The sequence below is a fragment of the Salmo salar genome, unplaced genomic scaffold (assembly GCF_965601325.2).
Source record: "Salmo salar unplaced genomic scaffold, fSalSal1 ptg000472l, whole genome shotgun sequence".
Lineage (NCBI taxonomy): Eukaryota > Metazoa > Chordata > Actinopteri > Salmoniformes > Salmonidae > Salmo > Salmo salar.
Genome location: NW_027675397.1, coordinates 291,463 through 307,500, shown reverse-complemented (window position 1 = coordinate 307,500; position 16,038 = coordinate 291,463). Strand labels below are relative to the sequence as shown.

The 16,038-nt window shown below is 42.9% G+C and overlaps 1 long non-coding RNA gene across 3 annotated transcripts in view; it reads right to left on the bottom strand.

Moving 5' to 3' along the window:
* The window catches only part of LOC145876200 (uncharacterized), a 17,331-nt gene extending 1,293 nt beyond the window's left edge, over positions 1 to 16,038 (bottom strand). Inside the window, exons 1-5 of one of the 3 annotated variants that reach the window (XR_014391463.1) lie at positions 15,931 to 16,038; positions 13,217 to 13,358; positions 8,904 to 8,959; positions 6,824 to 6,922; positions 462 to 578 (exon numbers count right to left, since the gene is read on the bottom strand). This is a non-coding gene — a long non-coding RNA (uncharacterized LOC145876200). Of the gene's footprint in view, positions 1 to 461; positions 579 to 5,417; positions 5,992 to 6,823; positions 6,923 to 8,903; positions 8,960 to 13,216; positions 13,359 to 15,930 lie in introns of those variants that run through there. The other 2 variants (XR_014391462.1, XR_014391464.1) reach the window with 2 other exon arrangements.

Below are 16,038 nucleotides of genomic sequence, written 5' to 3'. Positions count from 1 at the left end.
AGACAGACAGAGAGACAGACAGACACACAGAAACAGACACACCGACAGAGAGACAGAGACACAGACACACACATACAGACACATAGACAGAAACAGACACACAAACAGAGACAGACACAGAGACACAGACAGACAGAGACAGACAGAGAAAGACACACAGACAGACAGACGGACGGACGGACGGACGGACGGACGGACGGACGGACAGACAGCGAAATACACACAGACAGAGAGACAGGCAAAGAGGCAGAGAGACAGATAGACAGACAGACAGAGAGACACACACACACCGTGAGGGAATATTGTGTTTGTTTAATATTGTTTTAGGACTATGAAAATGGACAAAAGTATTAGCCTATGGATTATGAAAACAACAAAAAGAAATGTGAAAATGTGAGAGGAGAAATGACTAGAGACAGTGTTGTTTAACTCACTGACCATGACCCATGAGTTCTTCTTACCTTTGTTCAGTAGAAAAGTCTCCCTCTCTAAAGTATATAGGTTCAACCATAGACTGGTCACTCTTCATGGACACACAGCTGGGAACAGGGGAGGCTGGTCTCTCCTGCTTGATTGGTCTTCAACACAACAGAGACAAACATTACATCTCTCATCTACTCTGATCTCAGATGGGGAAACGAGTTTCATTCCGAACCGCTACATATCCATTTTCAGAAATGTTGGTAAATTAGCTTTTATTGTTTAAAGAAATTATTATAGAGGTGTGTTTTTTAATCATGGCATGGGGTTGTTCAATGACAGACATGTTTTTGTTTAAAATCTATCACTTGATGGTTTCCTTTCAGAGAGACAAATAATAATTTTTTACAAAATGCTATATATCTGCCTCACTCTCAAATGTGACCGACCGTTTCGATCTTATGTAGCAAAATTGTGTTTTTTACGTTGGATAAAAGTAGAGACTCAGAGCTAGAAAATGATATATCAGACACTGCAGTTGAGGAACAATGGGAAAGTCATTCTGCTTTGAATGTTAATAAACTTGGAACCCCACTTTTGAGAAAAATGTCCTTTGAATGTTTTGGTATCTACTGGAGAGCTCTTCTTTGTCTACAGGGCTGTTACTTTGGCAGATAATGTCACCCATCTAAATAAATAGTTTTATATATATAATCAACTAAATGTATGGTGTTTTTGTTTTATGTCAGTTTAATTGTTTGTTATGCTATAAACTTTTTATTTTATTATAAGTGGTAAAATGAACTAGAAAATGTTATATTTTGCAATTCTGAGTAATTACTACTTTAGTAAGGAATAACACATTACTCAGTACTACTGCAGTTGCTAAATAATTCCAATAGATGGCAGCATAAGACCACAAATGACATTTCAGAAGATTAGATTAGTTTTCTCCGTGGATACACCACCACTCCCCCTCACAGGAAAACTCCTGTGAGCTTCTTTCTGTCCCTTTCCACACTGCTAACACAAGAGGAAGGACTGAAAAAGCATTTAACAGATTACTGTGAAGTAATATAATGATGATTCATGTTTATTATTACCTGTTTTTATGCTCATGTTTTGAAATTATAGTTCATTAATATAACGATTATCAATAAGTCTGAACATTAATTCAGTCACCTCTAGTTGAGAAAAACGTATTTTCCAGGTACATTCATTGTCAAATTCATCAACCAGCATCGAGCCACTCTGCCTTCTCTCTCTAGTAGTCAACTCAGCCCCGGTAAAAAGCTGGTGTCGTCGCTCTGCCTTCTCTCTCTAGTAGTCAACTCAGCCCCGGTAAAAAGCTGGTGTCGTCACTCTTTCTTCTCTCTCTAGTAGTCAATTCAGCCCCGGTAAAAAGCTGGTGTCGTCGCTCTGCCTTCTCTCTCTAGTAGTCAACTCAGCCCCGGTAAAAAGCTGGTGTCGTCGCTCTGCCTTCTCTCTCTAGTAGTCAACTCAGCCCCGGTAAAAAGCTGGTGTCGTCGCTCTGCCTTCTCTCTCTAGTAGTCAACTCAGCCCCGGTAAAAAGCTGGTGTCGTCACTCTGCCTTCTCTCTCTAGTAGTCAATTCAGCCCCGGTAAAAAGCTGGTGTCGTCACTCTGCCTTCTCTCTCTAGTAGTCAACTCAGCCCCGGTAAAAAGCTGGTGTCTTCACTCTACCTTCTCTCTCTAGTAGTCAACTCAGCCCCGGTAAAAAGCTGGTGTCGTCACTCTGCCTTCTCTCTCTAGTAGTCAACTCAGCCCCGGTAAAAAGCTGGTGTCGTCACTCTGCCTTCTCTCTCTAGTAGTCAACTCAGCCCCGGTAAAAAGCTGGTGTCGTCACTCTGCCTTCTCTCTCTAGTAGTCAATTCAGCCCCGGTAAAAAGCTGGTGTCGTCGCTCTGCCTTCTCTCTCTAGTAGTCAACTCAGCCCCGGTAAAAAGCTGGTGTCGTCACTCTGTCTTCTCTCTCTAGTAGTCAACTCAGCCCCGGTAAAAAGCTGGTGTCTTCACTCTACCTTCTCTCTCTAGTAGTCAACTCAGCCCCAGTAAAAAGCTGGTGTCGTCGCTCTGCCTTCTCTCTCTAGTAGTCAACTCAGCCCCGGTAAAAAGCTGGTGTCATCGCTCTGCCTTCTCTCTCTAGTAGTCAACTCAGCCCCGGTAAAAAGCTGGTGTCGTCGCTCTGCCTTCTCTCTCTAGTAGTCAACTCAGCCCCAGTAAAAAGCTGGTGTCGTCGCTCTGCCTTCTCTCTCTAGTAGTCAACTCAGCCCCGGTAAAAAGCTGGTGTCGTCGCTCTGCCTTCTCCAGGGGCATGTTGAGGTAAATTTACTAACCGGGAGGGTTGAATGATGTAATTTATTGGTGGGCTGGAAGACGCACTCTTGTCTTTTCTATTCTGAGGTTGTTTACTCGCAATATCAGATATTAAGATTACTTTTTATAATAAATGTATACTGAGGTTCAATACCTGCTCTAGTCACTATTAATTTGCTCTCCTAAAAGCAACACAGCCCTAAAACGAGATATATAGCTAACTAAAGTTATGTTAATGAGTGACCCTTTTAGAAAATCATGGGACATATAGTCTGTGGTTGCATGCTATTTTATGTCAATCATATTGCTGCTTGTAGCCTATAACTGATGCTTCGTGGTCTTATGCTGCCATCTATTGGAAATATTTAGCAATTAAAAGTTATTAATTCACATTCAGACGTTGGTGAGGCAGCTGAGAATAAACAAAATGGAATGTGTCCAGCCTACTTGAGGCGCCCCGAAAAAAATATTCAAAAGATTGGTCCTTGGATACAGAGGGGTTAAACACTAAAGTTACCATCCATCTAGTGAAGAGAGGAGAACCGGACAGAGGTAGCCAGCATCCGTCAACGAGAGAGGGAGGATAGGATAACTAGGATGCTGCTGGTAGAGTAGCTAGCTAGCTTACCTAGCTGTACCGACTAGCTAGGATAACTAGGATGCTGCTGGTAGAGTAGCTAGCTAGCTTACCTAGCTGTACCGACTAGCTAGGATAACTAGGATGCTGCTGGTAGAGTAGCGAACTAGCTTACCTAGCTGTACCGACTAGCTAGGATAACTAGGATGCTGCTGGTAGAGTAGCTAGCTAGCTTACATAGCTGTACCGACTAGCTAGGATAACTAGGATGCTGCTGGTAGAGTAGCTAGCTAGCTTACATAGCTGTACCGACTAGCTAGGATAACTAGGATGCTGCTGGTAGAGTAGCTAGCTAGCTTACCTAGCTGTACCGACTAGCTAGGATAACTAGGATGCTGCTGGTATAGTAGCTAGCTAGCTTACCTAGCAGTACTGACTAGCTAGGATAACTAGGATGCTGCTGGTATAGTAGCTAGCTAGCTTACCCAGCTGTTCCGACTAGCTAGGATAACTAGGATGCTGCTGGTAGAGTAGCTAGCTAGCTTACCCAGCTGTACCGACTAGCTAGGATAACTAGGATGCTGCTGGTAGGGTAGCTAGCTAGCTAGCTTACCCAGCTGTACCGACTAGCTTGGATAACTAGGATGCTGCTGGTAGAGATGCTAGCTAGCTTACCTAGCTGTACCAACTAGCTTGGATAACTAGGATGCTGCTGGTAGAGTAGCTAGCTAGCTTACCCAGCTGTACCGACTAGCTAGGATAACTAGGATGCTGCTGGTAGAGTAGCTAGCTAGCTTACCTAGCTGTACCGACTAGCTAGGATAACTAGGATGCTGCTGGTATAGTAGCTAGCTAGCTTACCTAGCTGTACCGACAAGCTAGGATAACTAGGATGCTGCTGGTAGAGTAGCTAGCTAGCTTACCTAGCTGTACCGACTAGCTAGGATAACTAGGATGCTGCTGGTAGAGTAGCTAGCTAGCTTACCTAGCTGTAACGACTAGCTAGGATAAATAGGATGCTGCTGGTAGAGTAGCTAGCTAGCTTACCTAGCTGTAACGACTAGCTAGGATAACTAGGATGCTGCTGGTAGAGTAGCTAGTTAGCTTACCCAGCTGTTCTAACTAGCTAGGATAACTAGGATGCTGCTGGTAGAGTAGCTAGCTAGCTTACCCAGCTGTACCGACTAGCTAGGATAACTAGGATGCTGCTGGTAGAGTAGCTAGCTAGCTTACCCAGCTGTACCGACTAGCTAGGATAACTAGGATGCTGCTGGTAGAGTAGCTAGCTAGCTAGCTTACCCAGCTGTACCGACTAGCTTGGATAACTAGGATGCTGCTGGTAGAGTAGCTAGTTAGCTTACCCAGCTGTTCCAACTAGCTAGGATAACTAGGATGCTGCTGGTAGAGTAGCTAGCTAGCTTACCCAGCTGTACCGACTAGCTAGGATAACTAGGATGCTGCTGGTAGAGTAGCTAGCTAGCTTACCCAGCTGTACCGACTAGCTAGGATAACTAGGATGCTGCTGGTAGGGTAGCTAGCTAGCTAGCTTACCCAGCTGTACCTACTAGCTTGGATAACTAGGATGCTGCTGGTAGAGATGCTAGCTAGCTTACCTAGCTGTACCGACTAGCTAGGATAACTAGGATGCTGCTGGTAGAGTAGCTAGCTAGCTTACCTAGCTGTACCGACTAGCTAGGATAACTAGGATGCTGCTGGTAGAGTAGCTAGCTAGCTTACCTAGCTTTACCGACTAGCTTGGCTAGCTAGCAGGACGTTCGTCTGTCGTTTGTCTCGATGATGATGACGAATCCGGTGAACCACAAAATGAAACAAGGATAGAGAGTGAAAAGGATCTGGCTACACTCATCCTGTCCCTGACCGTAAAGCAAAAAGCTAATTGAACAATAAAGTTTGGCGTTTCAACACTGTAACAAACTCCATCGTTATTCCCCAAAATTTACCTTAGTCCACTCTGCGCGTAACCGGACAATATTCTTGGTGCCACACCGGACGTGGACTCGGACAGTTCCAGAACGCGGACATGAGCAGTGCAACACAATCAACTAAGCCCAGTCTTTACAGTGGGTTACATTAGTAATATTCATTTTTTATTATTATGTTAAACAAACGTTCCACTTTTTTTATAACAATATTTTGAGATCTAGGCCCATATCCACAAAGCGTCTCAGAGTAGAGAAGTGGTCGTATAAGTGCTGAGAATAAAGACATTTGACACTTCCGGGAATAAATTAAAGCTATGCATGAAATCTCTAGTCCCACCTAGTCAGCAGATATTTAGAACACCTCGTGAGCTGTCCTAAGTAGTTAAGAGTTAACAGCAGGTGTCTTGATAATACTATAGAACAATGCAGTGAGTCAGTGGTTCCTGAGCCACATGTAAATGCTTTGTAGTAGTTAAAATAATGTTTTGATATTTGATATGATCAATCCATAAATAATATATGTCCTGTGCTTTTGGCAATGATTTATGTATAATACTTATGTATAACAAGTGATACCATGTATGTCTCCAAAGCATTTTGTCTTCATTTTGGCAGATTAATTTATGCTAATTTCCCAAGATTAACTCAGGAGTTGGAGCTGTGGCAGGAGTTGGACCTGTGGCTGAAAGGTGGCTGGTTTGAATCCCGGGCCGGGCGCTGGAAAAAACAGGAGGAATTGATCTGACCACTGGAGGGCTGCTGGGTTCACATCCTCAAAACATTCACCTTTCATTGATCAGAACTCTAGAGGTTCTTCTTCACTGAACCCCAAAATATATATCACTTTTAGTGGTTCCATATATTAAGGAAGTGAAAGAAGCCTTTTTGGTTCTATAAGGAACCTTCTTTTCTGAGTGTAAAATTAACACGTTTTTCTTTTGATTATTTAATTATCCACATCATGTTATTTCAAGTTCTCCCTTGGGAGCACAACATCACATTGTTAAAAAAAATTATGCTAAATTTGTCATGGCTATAAATTGGGCAATTGAAGACATCTAGGGCGTAATCTGTGTTCGATGAAAATGAACATTGTATGCAACGTTGCAGGCAACATTATTGGCAAGGGACTTGATGCCTACTATGCCAAAGCTATTTAGAGTTGTTAAACGGGTGTGAAGAGTGTGTTGATATAACGGGAATATTGTCAAAATTCTTCTTGTAACAACGATCAGAATTGGTAAAGAAAATATGCATTCCATTATATTAGGCAATAATTAAGAGTAGGCAAAGTGGTCGTGTCATGTGAAAATTCTATCAAATGTGTTACATTGCAACGAGTACAGTCAGGGTGCCGTGGAGCCCCTGCAGTACCTCCACAGACCCCGGATTGAGAACCCCTGCAGTACCTCCACAGACCCCGGATTGAGAACCCCTGATTTAGCAGATGCTCTTATCCAGAGAGATTTACAGTAACTGCATTCATCTTAAGATAGCTATTTATTTTGGAAATAAAGTTAATAAATTCTTCATAAAATTGTCATCTTACCTCTTAGCTTTGGTGTCATGTCCCCCAGAGAGATGCATTTTAGAGGCAGGGCCCCCCTCCTCTCTCTCCCCAGAGAGACTCATTTTAGAGCACTGACCCCTAAACAGAGATCCAACATGTTGATTGTGGTCAACACAGGGACAACTAAACAGAGATCCAGCATGTTGGTTGTGGTCAACACAGTGACAACTAAACAGAGATCCAGCATGTTGGTTGTGGTTAACACAGTGACAACTAAACAGAGATCCAACATGTTGGTTGTGGTTAACACAGTGACAACTAAACAGAGATCCAGCATGTTGGTTGTGGTTAACACAGTGACAACTAAACAGAGATCCAACATGTTGGTTGTGGTTAACACAGTGACAACTAAACAGAGATCCAGCATGTTGGTTGTGGTTAACACAGTAACAACTAAACAGAGATCCAGCATGTTGGTTGTGGTTAACACAGTGACAACTAAACAGAGATCCAGCATGTTGGTTGTGGTTAACACAGTGACAACTAAACAGAGATCCAACATGTTGGTTGTGGTTAACACAGTGACAACTAAACAGAGATCCAGCATGTTGGTTGTGGTCAACACAGTGACAACTAAACAGAGATCCAGCATGTTGGTTGTGGTTAACACAGTGACTAATTCTTGAATGTCAATTGTTCTCATTCATTCATTATCTCTTTGAGAAATATATTTTTAACAACTTTCTCTTTTACTTCTCTACATTCATGAAGAAAATGATGTACTTTTTACTCCATACATTTTCCCTGACACCCAAAAGTACTCGTTACATGTTGAATGCTTAGCAGGACAGAAAACGGTCCAATTTGAACACTTATCAAGAGAACATCCCTACTGCCTCTGATCTGAAGGACTCACTAAACAGAGAACATCCCTGGTCATTACTGCCTCTGACCTGGAGGACTCACTAAACACAAATGCTTCATTTTTAAATGATGTCTGAGTGTTGGAGTGTGACCCTGGCTATCCGTAAATTAAAATAACAAGAAAATTGTGCCGTCTGGTTTGCTTAATAAAATGAATTTTAAATGATCACTACTTTACTTTTACTTTTGATGCTTAAGTATATTTTAGCAATTACATTTACTTTTGATACTTAATTATATTTTAAACCAAATACTTTTAGACTTCTACTGAAGAAGTATTTTACTGGGTGACTTTCACTTTTAATTGAGTCATTTTCTATTAAGGTATCTTTACTTTTACTCAAGTATGAGAATTGAGTACTTTTTCTACCACTGTTCTAATATTCTAGAGACATATGAGCCACAGTGTCAACAGACATTTTGTAACTGCGCAGGCTACAAAGTTACTTTCAATTTCATATAAGGAAATAATGTAACGGTCACTGGGTGAATTCGTTTTGCATTGCCCGGCTCCCCGGGTGCGCAGAGTTTACGCATTTTAGACCATTCCATTGTTCCTTAAAATAAAACTCCACTCACCTGTAGCACCGGGCCATGCAAAACGAACTTCCCACTGTCGCAGGGCACTGAGACACAGAGTTCTAAACCCAGAGGCATTTACAACAGTAACCAGAGGTAACAGTCAGTTGCATGCGACAGCAGCAAATCATGACATTGTACCGAATCTTGCTTCAGTTTTTTTATTATAGTCCTTCTTATGTTATTTTAGCTAAACATATAATTTACTCGTAACCAAGTTTAGCTGTGTTTTTTTCCTCCAAAATATGAATTACTGTAGGACTTTAATAATTGGAAACAGGCCTACAAACCCAAAAGGTTTTAATGATGCCTTAAATCTATCTTCAAATATATATTTGATGACTAGTTGAATCAGGTGTGTAAGTGCTGGTAAGAACAAAAGGATTGAGAAACCCTGAGATAAACATTAAACCATATAATGTAAAAGCTCCTCCACCATCTTTACCAGACGTTTTACTGATAACATGTAGACCTACTGATTAGTTTCCACTTTGAAAACTGCTGTCTGTCAGCAACTCAGCTCATATAACAGTTCTACTAACTAGTAATATCTCATTCCTAGTATTCATTCTCTTACTCTGTCCTTTAGAATAGATTATTGTTCAGAAATACTTACTTATTTGTCAGTAATCTCCATATAGCGTCTTCTGCTCTGTCGTCTCAAAATGGATCCTGAACAAAAGAACAACTTTACTTTCTGTTTCACTCAGCCGTCTCCCCACCCTGAAAATAAAGTGTTTTATTGGTATCTTCCACTAGATGGCAGTAAACACCTGCTGTAACTACAATTTACAACAGCATTCCTTAATCATAAAGGCAGTGTCTCAAAGGAGGAGTGCTGAATCAGGATCAGGTCCCCCTCTCCATGTAATCTGATTCATTATGATCTAGGATCAGGTCCTCCTCTCCATGTAATCTGATTCATTATGATCTAGGATCAGGTCCTCCTCTCCATGTAATCTGATTCATTATGATCTAGGATCAGGTCCTCATCTCCATGTAATCTGATTCATTATGATCTAGGATCAGGTCCCCCTCTCCATGTAATCTGATTCATTATGATCTAGGATCAGGTCCCCCTCTCCATGTAATCTGATTCATTATGATCTAGGATCAGGTCCCCCCTCTCCATGTAATCTGATTCATTATGATCTAGGATCATGTCACCCCTCTCCATGTAATCTGATTCATTATGATCTAGGATCAGGTCCCCCCTCTCCATGTAATCTGATTCATTATGATCTAGGATCATGTCACCCCTCTCCATGTAATCTGATTCATTATGATCTAGGATCAGGTCCCCCCTCTCCATGTAATCTGATTCATTATGATCTAGGATCAGGTCCCCCCTCTCCATGTAATCTGATTCATTATGATCTAGGATCAGGTCCCCCCTCTCCATGTAATCTGATTCATTATGATCTAGGATCAGGTCCCCCCTTTCCATGTAATCTGATTCATTATGATCTAGGATCAGGTCCCCCCCTCTCCATGTAATCTGATTCATTGTGATCTAGGATCAGGTCCCTCCTCTCCATGTAATCTGATTCATTATGATCTAGGATCAGGTCCTCCTCTCTCCATGTAATCTGATTCATTATGATCTAGGATCAGGTCCCCTCCTCTCCATGTAATCTGATTCATTATGATCTAGGATCAGGTCCCCCTCTCCATGTAATCTGATTCATTATAATCTAGGATCAGGTCCTCCTCTCTATGTAATCTGATTCATTATGATATAGGATCAGGTCCTCCTCTCCATATAATCTGATTCATTATGATCTAGGATCAGGCCCCTCCTCTCCATGTAATCTGATTCATTATGATCTAGGATCAGGTCCCCCCTCTCCATGTAACCTGATTCATTATGATCTAGGATCAGGTCCTCCTATCCATGTAATCTGATTCATTATGATCTAGGATCAGGTCAGCGGGCCTGCTAGTGATAGTGGTGGAGTCAGCACCTCCACACGTGGAGATGTATCCACTCAGTCCAGTAGACCTGCTAGTGATAGTGGTGGAGCCAGTACCTCCACACATGGAGATGTATCCACTCAGTCCAGTAGGCCTGCTAGTGATAGTGGTGGAGATGTATCCACTCAGTCCAGTAGACCTGCTAGTGATAGTGGTGGAGATGTATCCACTCAGTCCAGTAGACCTGCTAGTGATAGTGGTGGAGATGTATCCACTCAGTCCAGTAGACCTGCTAGTGATAGTGGTGGAGATGTATCCACTCAGTCCAGTAGACCTGCTAGTGATAGTGGTGGAGATGTATCCACTCAGTCCAGTAGACCTGCTAGTGATAGTGGTGGGGATGTAACCACTCAGTCCAGTAGACCTGCTAGTGATAGTGGTGGGGATGTATCCACTCAGTCCAGTAGACCTGTTAATGATAGTGGTGGAGATGTGTCCAGTCAGTCCAGTAGACCTGCTAGTGATAGTGGTGGAGCCAGTACCTCCACACATGGAGATGTATCCACTCAGTCCAGTAGACCTGCTAGTGATAGTGGTGGAGATGTGTCCAGTCAGTCCAGTAGACCTGCTAGTGATAGTGGTGGAGCCAGTACCTCCACACATGGACATGTATCCACTCAGTCCAGTAGGCCTGCTAGTGATAGTGGTGGAGATGTATCCACTCAGTCCAGTAGACCTGCTAGTGATAGTGGTGGAGCCAGTACCTCCACACGTGGAGATGTATCCACTCAGTCCAGTAGGCCTGCTAGTGATAGTGGTGGAGATGTATCCACTCAGTCCAGTAGACCTGCTAGTGATAGTGGTGGAGCCAGTACCTCCACACATGGAGATGTATCCACTCAGTCCAGTAGGCCTGCTAGTGATAGTGGTGGAGATGTATCCACTCAGTCCAGTAGACCTGCTAGTGATAGTGGTGGAGATGTATCCACTCAGTCCAGTAGACCTGCTAGTGATAGTGGTGGAGATGTATCCACTCAGTCCAGTAGACCTGCTAGTGATAGTGGTGGAGATGTATCCACTCAGTCCAGTAGACCTGCTAGTGATAGTGGTGGAGATGTATCCACTCAGTCCAGTAGACCTGCTAGTGATAGTGGTGGGGATGTAACCACTCAGTCCAGTAGACCTGCTAGTGATAGTGGTGGGGATGTATCCACTCAGTCCAGTAGACCTGCTAGTGATAGTGGTGGAGCCAGTACCTCCACACATGGAGATGTATCCACTCAGTCCAGTAGACCTGTTAATGATAGTGGTGGAGATGTGTCCAGTCAGTCCAGTAGACCTGCTAGTGATAGTGGTGGAGCCAGTACCTCCACACATGGAGATGTATCCACTCAGTCCAGTAGACCTGCTAGTGATAGTGGTGGAGATGTGTCCAGTCAGTCCAGTAGACCTGCTAGTGATAGTGGTGGAGCCAGTACCTCCACACATGGACATGTATCCACTCAGTCCAGTAGGCCTGCTAGTGATAGTGGTGGAGATGTATCCACTCAGTCCAGTAGACCTGCTAGTGATAGTGGTGGAGCCAGTACCTCCACACGTGGAGATGTATCCACTCAGTCCAGTAGGCCTGCTAGTGATAGTGGTGGAGATGTATCCACTCAGTCCAGTAGACCTGCTAGTGATAGTGGTGGAGCCAGTACCTCCACACATGGAGATGTATCCACTCAGTCCAGTAGGCCTGCTAGTGATAGTGGTGGATATGTATCCAGTCAGTCCAGTAGACCTGCTAGTGATAGTGGTGGAGATGTATCCACTCAGTCCAGTAGACCTGCTAGTGATAGTGGTGGAGATGTATCCACTCAGTCCAGTAGACCTGCTAGTGATAGTGGTGGAGATGTATCCACTCAGTCCAGTAGACCTGCTAGTGATAGTGGTGGGGATGTATCCACTCAGTCCAGTAGACCTGCTAGTGATAGTGGTGGGGATGTATCCACTCAGTCCAGTAGACCTGCTAGTGATAGTGGTGGAGATGTATCCACTCAGTCCAGTAGACCTGCTAGTGATAGTGGTGGAGATGTATCCACTCAGTCCAGTAGACCTGCTAGTGATAGTGGTGGAGATGTGTCCAGTCAGTCCAGTAGACCTGCTCGTGATAGTGGTGGAGATGTGTCCAGTCAGTCCAGTAGACCTGCTAGTGATAGTGGTGGAGATGTGTCCAGTCAGTCCAGTAGACCTGCTAGTGATAGTGGTGGAGATGTATCCACTCAGTCCAGTTGGCCTGCTAGTGATAGTGGTGGAGATGTATCCACTCAGTCCAGTAGGCCTGCTAGTGATAGTGGTGGAGATGTATCCACTCAGTCCAGTAGGCCTGCTAGTGATAGTGGTGGAGATGTATCCACTCAGTCCAGTAGACCTGCTAGTGATAGTGGTGGAGATGTATCCACTCAGTCCAGTAGACCTGCTAGTGATAGTGGTGGAGATGTATCCACTCAGTCCAGTAGACCTGCTAGTGATAGTGGTGGAGATGTATCCACTCAGTCCAGTAGACCTGCTAGTGATAGTGGTGGAGATGTATCCACTCAGTCCAGTAGACCTGCTAGTGATAGTGGTGGAGATGTATCCACTCAGTCCAGTAGACCTGCTAGTGATAGTGGTGGAGATGTATCCACTCAGTCCAGTAGACCTGCTAGTGATAGTGGTGGAGATGTATCCACTCTGTCCAGTAGACCTACTCCATGACCCACAGCAACGCAGTCTTCTATGGACCAGTTTATTCCAAAGTCTATGTCTTTAGCAAAACAAGGCCACATTGATATTGCATTGGCTAAAATGATTGCCACCGATTTCCAGCCATTTTAGATTGTGGAGGTTTTAGAAATTATAGCAATAATGTAAATCCAATGTACACAATTCCAAGCAGGAAAACCCTTTCAAAATCACTTTTCCACAAATGTACGAGAGCACACAGGCTTCAGTGTGGAAAAGAGTCTAAAAAGCTACTGCAGTTTTCCTTACCACTGACTGCTGGACATCAAGGGTAACCACTTCTTACATGTCGGGTACATGTCACTTCATTGAAGATTTTTTCGATGTCTAGCTGTCTTCTGGACTGCTTTGAGTTCAGCGACAGACACACCCAGAGAACTTGGCAGAGGAACTGTTGAGAGTGGCCAGAGAAGGACAAGTAGATGGAAAAGTGGTCTGTTGTGTTAGCGACAATGCAGCTAACATAACCAAAGCCATGAAAATGTTTAATAAATTGATCCATCATCCATGTCTTGCCCATACAATCAACCTGATTGTAAGAGATGCTCTGAAGTTGATGAAGCCTACTGTGGACAAAGTGAAAGCAGCTGTGGAATACTTCCACAGGAGCACAGTAGGTGCTGAAAAACTAAAGTCTACACAACGCCAGATGGGGATGCATGAGCTGAGGCCTAAACAAGACTGCACTACAAGGTGGAATTCAACATTTTATATGTTGAAGCGGTTTCTTGAGTCAAAGGATGCCATCATCTCTACCCTGGGCATTGTCAATGCACCTGTTGATGCTCTGACCCAAGAGGAATGGGAGGTGGTGGAGGAGGTGTGCAGTCCTGGAGCAGGTCACTGTGGAGATCAGTGGAGTGAGGTACAGTAAGCAGTTATTACTGCATCATTATTTAATCCAGTATTATATATGTATATGAGCAGTAGATGAGAATGTAGTATCAGTAGACTAAACATGAAGCTGAACTAATAAGTTACTGTTCTCTCTTTTCAGCTATGTGACCACCTCAACAATGATACTCCTGTGTAAGGGTCTGCAGCGAATCACAGCCAGACGCCAGAGAGAAGCAAATTTAATGTGACCGAGTTGATGGACACCCTATGTTCATCAATGGACAGAAAGTTCCACAGAATGGAATATAATCACGTGCTATCAGAAACCGCTGCACTTGACCCCAGGTTTAAGTAGTTAGCCTTCAGTGATGCCATAGCGATTGATGAGGCTCTTCAAAGAATAACCTCCTCAGCAGGGAGGGACAGCCCCAGCAGTCAGCTGGCTCAGGCACCAGGGCATCAGGAAGAAGAGGGATCAGATGGAGGGACAGCCCCAGCAGTCAGCTGGCTCAGGCACCAGGGCATCAGGAAGAAGAGGGATCAGATGGAGGGACAGCCCCAGCAGTCAGCTGGCTCAGGCACCAGGGCATCAGGAAGAAGAGGGATCAGATGGAGGGACAGCACCAGCAGTAGTGTCACAAACGTCTGCTGTTTGGATGCTGTTTGACGAGAGAGCAACTGGGGATGCAGCACGAAGGAATCTCTCAGCAGATGCCATAATGGAGGTCCGATCCTATTTGGAGGAGCCCCTCCTCCAAAGATCTGCAGATCCTCTGAGCTGGTGGAAGAACAAGGCCTCTGTCTACCCACGGCTTACTAAAGTCATGACAGGGAGACTCCGCATAGTGGCCACATCCGTTCCCTCTGAGAGGGTCTTCTCGAAAACAGGACAAATAATTACTGAGAGAAGAAACCGCATCAGCCCCTCGAAAGTGAGGCAGCTTGCATTTCTGAATGCAAATCTCTCATAAAAGCAAAATCTGGTCAGCATTGCTGTGTGCTGCTGGTTATAACATGGTAATAAAGAAGAGAGAGAAAAGAGGGACCAGTTTAATGTTTTGGGATGCTGCAGTTTTGCATATTGTTATTTATTTTTCTTTGATATGGTTAAATATTCTATTATTATGTTGTTCAGGTTGTATTCATTTTCAATGGTTAGATTTATATGCACTTTGTTTATATACATTAAAAAGTTATACTTTAAATGCACATGTGTAATAGCATCCTTATGTTTTACATTTATTTCAAATTGTGGGATGCTGCAGTTTGGCAAATTGTTATTTATTTTTCTTTGATATGATGCAATATTCTATTATGTTGTTCAGGTTGTATTTATTTTGAATGGTTAGATTTATATGCACTTTGTTTATATACATTAAAAGTTATACTTTAAATGCAAATGTTTAAGAGCATTCTTTTTCATAAACAAAATGCATTTTTAAATACATTGTGGTTAAGGTAGAGTATGATTTCATTTAATAATTTAATTAGAATTGTTTTAACACCAATCATAGTCAAACACGTCACCACCCATTTATATAACAATAGTTATATAACAACAGTATCCAGCGGGTGGGGCTAACAGTCAGTTGCATGTGACAGCAGTAACTCATGACATTGTACTGAATCATGCTTCAGTTTTTATATTATAGTCCTTCTTCAAGACATCTCTTTTACATTATTTTAGATAAACATATAATTTACTAGAAACCAGGTTTAGCTGTGTTTTTTTCATCAAATATGAATTCTAGTAGGCCTTTAATAATTGTAAACAGGCCTTCAAACCCAAAAGGTTTTCATTTGAGAATGTTCATTTGTATGCCTCAAATATTAAACTGTTTTAAAATATTTTATGATTAGTTGAATCAGGTGTGTAAGTGCTGGTAAGAACAAAAGGATGAGAAACCCTGAGATAAACATAAAACCATATAATGTAAAAGCTCCTCCGCCATCTTTACCAGACGTTTTACTGATAACATGTAGACCTACTGATTAGTTTCCACTTTGAAAACTGCTGTCTGTCAGCAACTAAGCTCATATAACAGTTCTACTAACTACTACTAGTACTATATCTTACTCTGTCCTTTAGAATGTATTACTGTTCAGAAATACTGAGAAATACTCACTTTATTTGTCAGTAATCTCCATATAGCGTCTTCTGCTCTGTCGTCTCAAAATGGATTCTGTACAAAAGAACAACTTAACTTTCTGTTTCAATCAGCCGCCTCCCCACC